The 8,573-nt window shown below is 41.2% G+C and overlaps 1 long non-coding RNA gene across 1 annotated transcript; it reads left to right on the forward strand.

The window, feature by feature from the left end:
* Positions 1-332: 332 nt before the first annotated feature.
* Positions 333-7,997, forward strand: LOC311242203. Its single transcript, XR_014620600.1, has 7 exons — positions 333-438; positions 1,323-1,352; positions 1,524-1,578; positions 1,827-1,911; positions 2,350-2,423; positions 3,218-3,343; positions 7,801-7,997. It is a non-coding gene; the product is annotated as an uncharacterized lncRNA (long non-coding RNA).
* The last annotated feature ends 576 nt before the right edge of the window (positions 7,998-8,573 follow it).

Here is an 8,573-nt window from a genome sequence, read left to right on the forward strand (position 1 = left end):
CATTGCTGCACTATAGTCCATCCGTTGCAAGTCAACGCCCCCCCCCCCCCTCCATCCATTAACTCAACTGGACTGTCACTGTAATATTTATGTACAGTTGTACAGTGTCCCCCACCCACCCCTCCTACCCAACCCCCCCACCCACCCAACCACCTCCAATGTACAGTCAGATTGGTTATTTTTGGTTGAGGTTGAAAAAGCTATGTTGATTCAATATTTAATTACAGATACCATTTCAACATTTGAAAAACTGTCGTTGAATCAATTTAGTAGATTCCCCCTCCCCTCCTCCCCCTCCCCTCCCCTTCGAGAGGGTATAGTCCTAAGCAACTCGCGAGACCTAGAAGATCTCACGGGACTTGAGGTATTCAAACACTTTGGCGCGATGGATGGTGTCTTCACTGACTGCTTGACAAATAGTCTGAGCCAAACTCCTTGGTAAGTCATTGACAATATTATGTATTATGCCATTCACATACCATAATCTTGCTGTCATCGTTTGACTACATGCTACTTTGTGAATTATTACCGTGGTGGCAACTAGTAGGCTAGAACGAAGCTTGTTAGCATTATTAGCTAACATGCTAGATGGTACTTAACTGGTAAGTGAGTTCTTATGGGAATAGTATGATTCTGTTCAGATACCATCACCGGGCTGTTATCGTTTGACTAAATGTTATCTCTGTGCCGTGGCAAATAGTTTGGAGCTTGTTTGAGCAAATAGTGATGCATATTATTATAGCTACTAACGTTAGCTAGCTATCATGCTAGCTAACGTTATTCTGCCATTTTGTTTCGTGATTAAAATGTACGTTTTTAATAGTTACATAAGCATTGTTGTAACTAGTGTTAACAAATACTTTATTATAGTTCAATTGTGTTAAACTTGGGACACAGCCATGGCTCTATTTTATTTCGTTTTGTATGTGAGGCATTTTAGCTTGCAGTTGTTGTGTTGCATTGTGGGTCTTCAGCACAAAGTAATCCCTTGCTGAGGGTAAGATGGTTTTCTGTCTGCTCAGACTCAGAATACTTAATTAACATGATCTGTGCTTCATAAAAAAACAGATATTATTTATCTGGTTTTGGTTATTTTGCACAGTAAATACTTATTCAGGCCTACCTGCAATTCAGAATTTAATCCAGCAGGGCGGCAGTGATGTTCATTCTGCCTTTTGTTATATATAAAAAATGGGGCTTTGAAAGACTGACATATTTGAACTTCTAGCTCCTGCTACTCTAAACATATATATATATAATATACACAGTCTTGATAAATTGCATACAAGGTTTTTTGAATATTTTGATCGTCTTCTTTTTAGAATTCGCTGGCAATCATCGCCGCTATCAAGGTGAGTTAACTAACACATTCTCAAATCATGTTTTGTTTTTACCACCAGACATGCGCTAGGTATATGGAGCTAGGTACACTTGCTACTGTAGGTTATATGGTGCTCATTGATAACTACTTTGATGGTGCTTATTTTTTCCTTATTTTGTTAATTATGTTGCTCTTTCTCTAGGAATGCCAATGTATAACTCCAGCCCCTATTACCACACTGCCATTGATTCAGCTCAGTAAGTATTATCTTTCAATTCAATATTGTCTGTCTCTCTCACCCCACTTCAAACTTCACACCTTTATCTGTGTTTTCATCTCTGTCTTTCTGTCTCTCTCACCTCGACCCCCTCCACTTCACACAACACCTACATTGCCAAAGCCTTTGTCATTTGATGACACAGCAGTGCTATGTCTGTCTCTCCCTCTATCTCCGTCTCCCTCTCTCACTGGCATAACATTTTTATTGTCGTATTCAATATTTCAGAGATTCTTCGCCAGAGGAACTTGAAGCCATTCCTGAATTACCACCAGAGACCAGCAGTTGCACGCAGGCAGAGACTGCCTGTAGCGTGAGTTGAATTTTATACACAAGTTCACTGGTGTTTATTCTTATATAAAACGTCTCTAAAGACGTATGTTTACCTTTGCATTGATTGGCGGATTTTTGACTGAAGACATTGGATCTTTCCTGCTCTCCCATCCAAGTCCCAGGTTGTAATGACGTAATCATGACACTTAGTTGATTTTGAGTAGACAATTACTCGTTGCATCTGGGCTCATAGTCATAGCCATATAGGAATGACCGCTACACCGTCGCGCCAATAGCGGCCGAGGGAGGGAGAGTTAAGCGATTTCTTTGTCATTCAGACAGATTCTCCTATCTGCACCTATCTGACACGTATAGCCACTGATGGTGGAGAAGTGCTGTCCAATTAGCCATTTTGGGGAAATTCAGGCATAAAATAATATTCTGTTGTGTGTCACTGTCAAACAATCCAATATTTCAGAGATTCTTCGCCAGTTGCGGGAAGTATGTCACCACCTGAAGACGCAGACCACCACCTGAAGCCCATGTAGAATTGTGAGTTGAATTTTATACATGATAGATCAGTGGTTCTCAAACTTTTTACACCAAGTACCACCTGAGAATGTAGCTGGCTCTCCAAGTACCACCATATGACCGGTGTTAAAATACAGTCTATTCAGCTATGCACAGTTCACGCAGGAGGCAAATGTATTCCTAATACCATTATTTATTGTTAACTTTTGTCAGACACAGCCACAATGTACAAAGGGATAGCACTAGAACTAGCAAACGCGTCCACACAACTCATACAATGCAAGGGCATTGAGAACATAATAACTAACATTCTCACATAGCAAGTGAGAAAATTAAGAACAACTGTATTTCAGCAAATGTACTTAATCTCTCTCTCTCTCTCTCTCTCTCTCTCTCTCTCTCTCTCTCTCTCTCTCTCTCTCTCTCTCTCTCTCTCTCTCTCTCACACAGCAAGCAATTGTCCATCATTCTCTCTCTCTCTCTCTCTCTCTCACACACACGCACACACACACACACACACACACACACACACACACACACAATTATTTTGTTACAAAAACTTAATTTCCTGCATTCTGGTGCAGGACTTTTTGAAATTTGACCCTTTAAATGCCAGTTTGTGTGATGGCATCACAAATTATTGTTAAAATAAACACACAAAGTAAAATATGTTCAATAGGATAGGAGCCCCGCATTTAGTGATCTAGGAGGCAAGTATTTTGTAATAAGATCAGATAGATAGAGCAATCACAAAATAAAGAAATGAGGCTCATCGTGCTCGCAAGCCACTGTCTAAAGTCTAATTGTGTTCTCAGAGGGATGACACTGGTGATCTACACCTCTACCAGAGGCCAGCAGCCAGAGGGGGACCCTGCTGACCACAAGGCCATCTGAATCATCCTATGCTGAATTGACATGGATGGCATCTCCCTTAAGCTGATGTGAGTATAACTTCCATGTACAAACACAAACACACCCACTCTATCTATATCTCTCTTCTAGGACATGTCATCATCATCAAACCTTTATTTAATTCTTGGGAGAACAGTAGGGTTGTAAAAAAAAGTGTAAACATCTTCAAATCATTATTAACACATCCACGCTGTAAAGGGTTATTGCCCGCCATGCTTTGACCGCCAGATCTCGCAAGTAGGGTCGAGCTGCAGACTCGGAGCCTCGGTCCAGATTGGAACTTCCGCTCGGAGCCTCGGTCCAGATTGGAACTTCCGCCCTGCCACAGGACTATTACTCCTGTGACAGGGCAATGCGCTGATTGGCGGAAAGTACGGAAGTATCTCGAAGTACGTCTGACGTATCTCGAATTACGTCTGACGTTTCTCTACGTTAGCGAACATTAAACGTTGTATTCATAAAATAATATAAATTCAGCAGCATGGGGAGGGCCGGGGGGAGGGGAGGTACAGGTAGTAGAAGACATAGAGGTACAGGTCACATAATTATAGTACAGTGGAGAAGTAAAAATAGAATAAAAAGGCAGTGGAAACAATATACAATATTATTAACTCTAATAATAACACGCCTCGCGGGCTCATTATAATACGAGAGCCGTGGGTCTGCATTGTATAGAGCGGATCCCCCGGCCGTATTCAAGCGCTGGAGCGCTTTGCGATGGATCAAACTGTATTAATATAGTAGTAATAATAGTAGTTGGCTAGTTGCGCGCTTCTGGCCACCTCCCGCAGTGCGCGCATACACACATACTGTCTGTAGCCTATACAGTACGTGCAAAATTAGTTGTCAAGAGCCAATCGCACAGGTTGCCTCATCTCATCTGGCTCTGCAAATAGATCTAGAGTCTGAATATCATATATAGCCTTCTGATGATCTCTCTCTCTCTCTCTCTCTCTCTCTCTCGTCTCAAATCCATTCTGAGAACGGAATGCAGTGCCCGCGACGAGGGTCTTGATTGATTGATTGATTGATTGATTGATTGATTGATTGAAAATTGTATTAACAGATCATGCTGGACCTACAAAACAGTACAGTACTGTTTCTCATTCCTGTACTGTTGTTTATACTCTGCTCCTGTGTTGTAACCCAACCCCCTCCAATGTACAGTAAATGACCAAGTATGGTTTTGTCAATATTCCAATGTACAGTTTTGCTTGTACAGTTGCACAGTGTCCCCCACCCACCCACCCCTCCTACCCGACCCCCCCCCCCCCCCAAGGCGAAAGTCTTTCTCTGGTCTGCATCCCCTTAACAATTGTGTGTATTGAGCTGTACTGTACTGTACCCATTCTGCAATCTGTTAATAAAATGTTCAATCAAGAATGGAGTGATTGACAGTGTCAAAGGCCTTTTGTAGGTCCAGCATGATCTGTTAATACAATTTTCAATCAATCAATCAATCAATCAATCAATCAAGACCCGCGTCGCAGGCACTGCATTCCGTTCTCAGAATGGATTTGAGAGAGATCATCAGCAGGCTATATATGATATTCAGACTCTAGATCTATTTGCAGAGCCAGATGAGATGAGGCAACCTGTGCGATTGGCTCTTGACAACTAATTTTGCACGTACTGTATAGGCTACAGACACAGTATGTGTGTATGCGCGCACTGCGGGAGGTGGCCAGAAGCGCGCAACTAGCCAACTACTATTATTACTACTATATTAATACAGTTTTATCCATGGCAAAGCGCTCCAGCGCTTGAATACGGCCGGGGGATCCGCTCTATACAATGCAGACCCACGGCTCTCGTATTATAATGAGCCTGCGAGGCGTGTTATTATTAGAGTTAATAATATTGTATATTGTTTCCACTGCCTTTTTATTCTATTTTTACTTCTCCACTGTACTATAATTATGTGACCTGTACCTCTATGTCTTCTACTACCTGTACCTCCCCTCCCCCCGGCCCTCCCCATGCTGCTGAATTTATATTATTTTATGAATACAACGTTTAATGTTCGCTAACGTAGAGAAACGTCAGACGTAATTCGAGATACGTCAGACGTACTTCGAGATACTTCCGTACTTTCCGCCAATCAGCGCATTGCCCTGTCACAGGAGTAATAGTCCTGTGGCAGGGCGGAAGTTCCAATCTGGACCGAGGCTCCGAGTCTGCAGCTGGACCCTATTGGATCTCGCTGTACAGCGTTATTGAGATCAATATTGAATTTTTTCGCCATGGCATTCAAAATTCATATATACACCCATGGCCGCCTAGTTATAGTTGAAAGTGGGGGTGCAAGATTCTTTTTTATTCTTTTTTTTTATTTTATTTTTTTTACATTTAATGAACACCTGTATGTGCAATTTCCTGCAATATAGAGCCTTCAATCTTGACCAAAATAAAGCTGCTCTTTTCACTATAAAACTCAGTTTATATTGCAGTATGATAGCTATAATAATAATAACTTCACTGCGAGGGCTCTTTTAGCTAACGCTAGCTAGGCACGTATGATAGCCAATTACTATTATAATAATAATAATAATAATAACTTTCCCATCCTCCCAAAGCCCCTCCGGCCCCGTTCACATCCGCAGCGGCAGTACCAACAACAACAACAATTAATTGACGCTATCAATAGCCCCAGTGAGCGCGGCGGCTGGCTGAATGAATGAATGAAAACTTTATTTAACAGATTGCAGAATGGGTACAATACAGTACGGTTCAATACACACAATTGTTAAGGTGATGCAGACCAGAGAAAGACGTTTGTCTTGTTTACATCAGGGTCCATAGCCCCTTTCGTGACTGTGCTGCACCGAGTGAATCCACAGTCACTTGCTCCTCAATGGGAAACCAACCTAGATTTACCCTGAAGGACTGGTTCTGGCCGAACCGTTCGTTATACAAGTATCACAGAGACATTACAAATGTGCTCACAGTTGCACGAGGGTTTCGGACAGAGATACGGGATGGTGCGCAGGCGCTGTGATCACCCAACGGCGGAAATAATGCCGCTTTGAGCAGTTTATAAAAAAATATTAAAAATATTTATTAGCAACGCCGAGCTTTCAAACCATCCCGTATCTCTGTCCGAACATATACAGAAATAAATACAGTAAAAACATACATGACATCATGACATTTATGGCATAGGGACATACATGACATACAGGTATATACTGTAGTACTGTTACATTTGTGACATATACGATATGCAAATAATATACAGTACTGTTACCCAGAGATCCTAACAGAAAATATTATATATATATGATGGGGATGAGACTGTACATTAGGAGGAGGGGGGGGGGGGTGGACATTTACGGTGGCCAGTTTCGAATTGCAGTCTCCCGTAGGTGCTCTTTAAGAGCGGTTTTGAATGTGGGCAGGGGTAAAGTGGGTTTTAGGAGTGAGGTTAAGCAGTAGTCTGACCAGTTTGTTTTGTGATGTTTGTAATCTTGTTTTTAGTGCCTTTGAGGTGCTTTGGTACCATGAGGTGCAGGCATAGTCGTAGTACCCTTGAATGAGTACTGAGAGTACCCATGATTTTTGCCATTTTGTTATCGTGAAATTGGTATTAAATTTAATTCTGATTGGCATTAAAAAGTCTTAAAGCCTTAAATCTGACTGGGCTAAACCCTGGTTATTTTCAGCCCAATTTATTCATTTCACTGCAAACCATCTGATCAATATATCACCCATACTACATAAAGCATTTACTGACGATCACGTAATTATAAACGCCGCCCCCCCCCCCCTTTCCTCCGTGCATGATGACGCATAACGTATACGATCATATACAGTTGAATTTTTTAATATAGCGTGTCTAGGGAATAAACGGCAATCGATGCATTTAGGTCTATAACTCACGTTCTAGGAATTACTACAGGAAATGATAAAACATACTTATATTCTAGAAGGTATTTTTGTATGAATGAAAAAGTATAACGTTCCTACATCCTGAACAATAGATAATCGATGTTGAATGCAGGCATTAAAGTGTTCCGTCTCAAGACGGATTTCCGTCAATTTGATTGGGGAGATCCGTCAATTTGATTCGCAGTCTAACGGAATTGACTACCTGGTATAATATGATTTGTAGATGCATACAGATTGAAACAAAATTGAGCCAATCAGAGGCGCCAAATATCATGAAAAGGGAATTTTTTCTACCGAGGCGGCGCCAAGCAGTCATCACTCAGGGACTCGAGTGGTTGCAGCTGGAGGCTATTGGGCGAGTGACATTTGCGAGGTCTGTCCGCCACATGGCAGGGTAACAAAATAGTTGTGTCCCCTGCTGTGGTTGTGAGTATAGTATACGTTTATTAGCTTAACTCCGTAGCAACATCACACAGGTGTATCTGTAGACAGTCTCCTCCCCACCGTATATATCTTTTTTCCTACCACCCACCCCCTCCTAATGTACAGTCCCGGACTTTCCAGTGAATCATAGTGTCCTTTTTTTTCATTTTCCCAGATGCACCATGCACCAAGGATCCAGCTGATTACTGCCAATCTGGAGGATTGTTCCTTATCTGCTCTTCACTTGTGCCACTGATTCATTGACCTTTTGTGGTGTGGTATGTTTTGATTTTTACTTAGTAATACACTGTATAGTTGGGATTCTGAATTAAACAGTATAATGTTCACATATATTATGGAGCCCCCAGGGGTCGGGAGAATATTGTGGAAAACAATATAAAACTGAAATGGTAAAGCTAAAAAACTGTAGACCTGACCACAACCCCCTCGGTTCAACAGCACAATATGTTGCTTTCTCCGCTTTTAAAAGTTGAAATCATCTGATGACATTGAAGGGATAGTTCAGAATTGTGGACATAAAGTTTAATTTACTACTTGGCCATTATGTTATGTTCAATGGACTGCACTTATATAGCAATAGCGCTTTTATCCAAAGCGCGTATGGCCTCTCATTCACCTATTCACACACATTCACACACCAATGGTGGCAGCTGCCATGCATATTGATCCATAAATAGTGTTTAGATTGTACTTCTATAGGTTTTTAACTTTACATACTGTATTTAAACATTATATTTGAACAAACACTGCAAGCTAAAGTTTTAAATCATTTGAATCTGTTTTATACAGCACACTTGCTTCCAAAATAAAGCAGTTTTACAATCCTGATCGTTTGTTAACACTTGAAGCTTTTTGTTTCTAACAATCTGTACAATAAAAGTGTTTCTCTGCTGAACTTTGAGTTCTGTCACTTTATTGAAGGAGTTT

Source organism: Notolepis coatsorum (genome assembly GCF_963971535.1).
Source record: "Notolepis coatsorum genome assembly, chromosome: 15".
NCBI classification, from domain to species: domain Eukaryota; kingdom Metazoa; phylum Chordata; class Actinopteri; order Aulopiformes; family Paralepididae; genus Notolepis; species Notolepis coatsorum.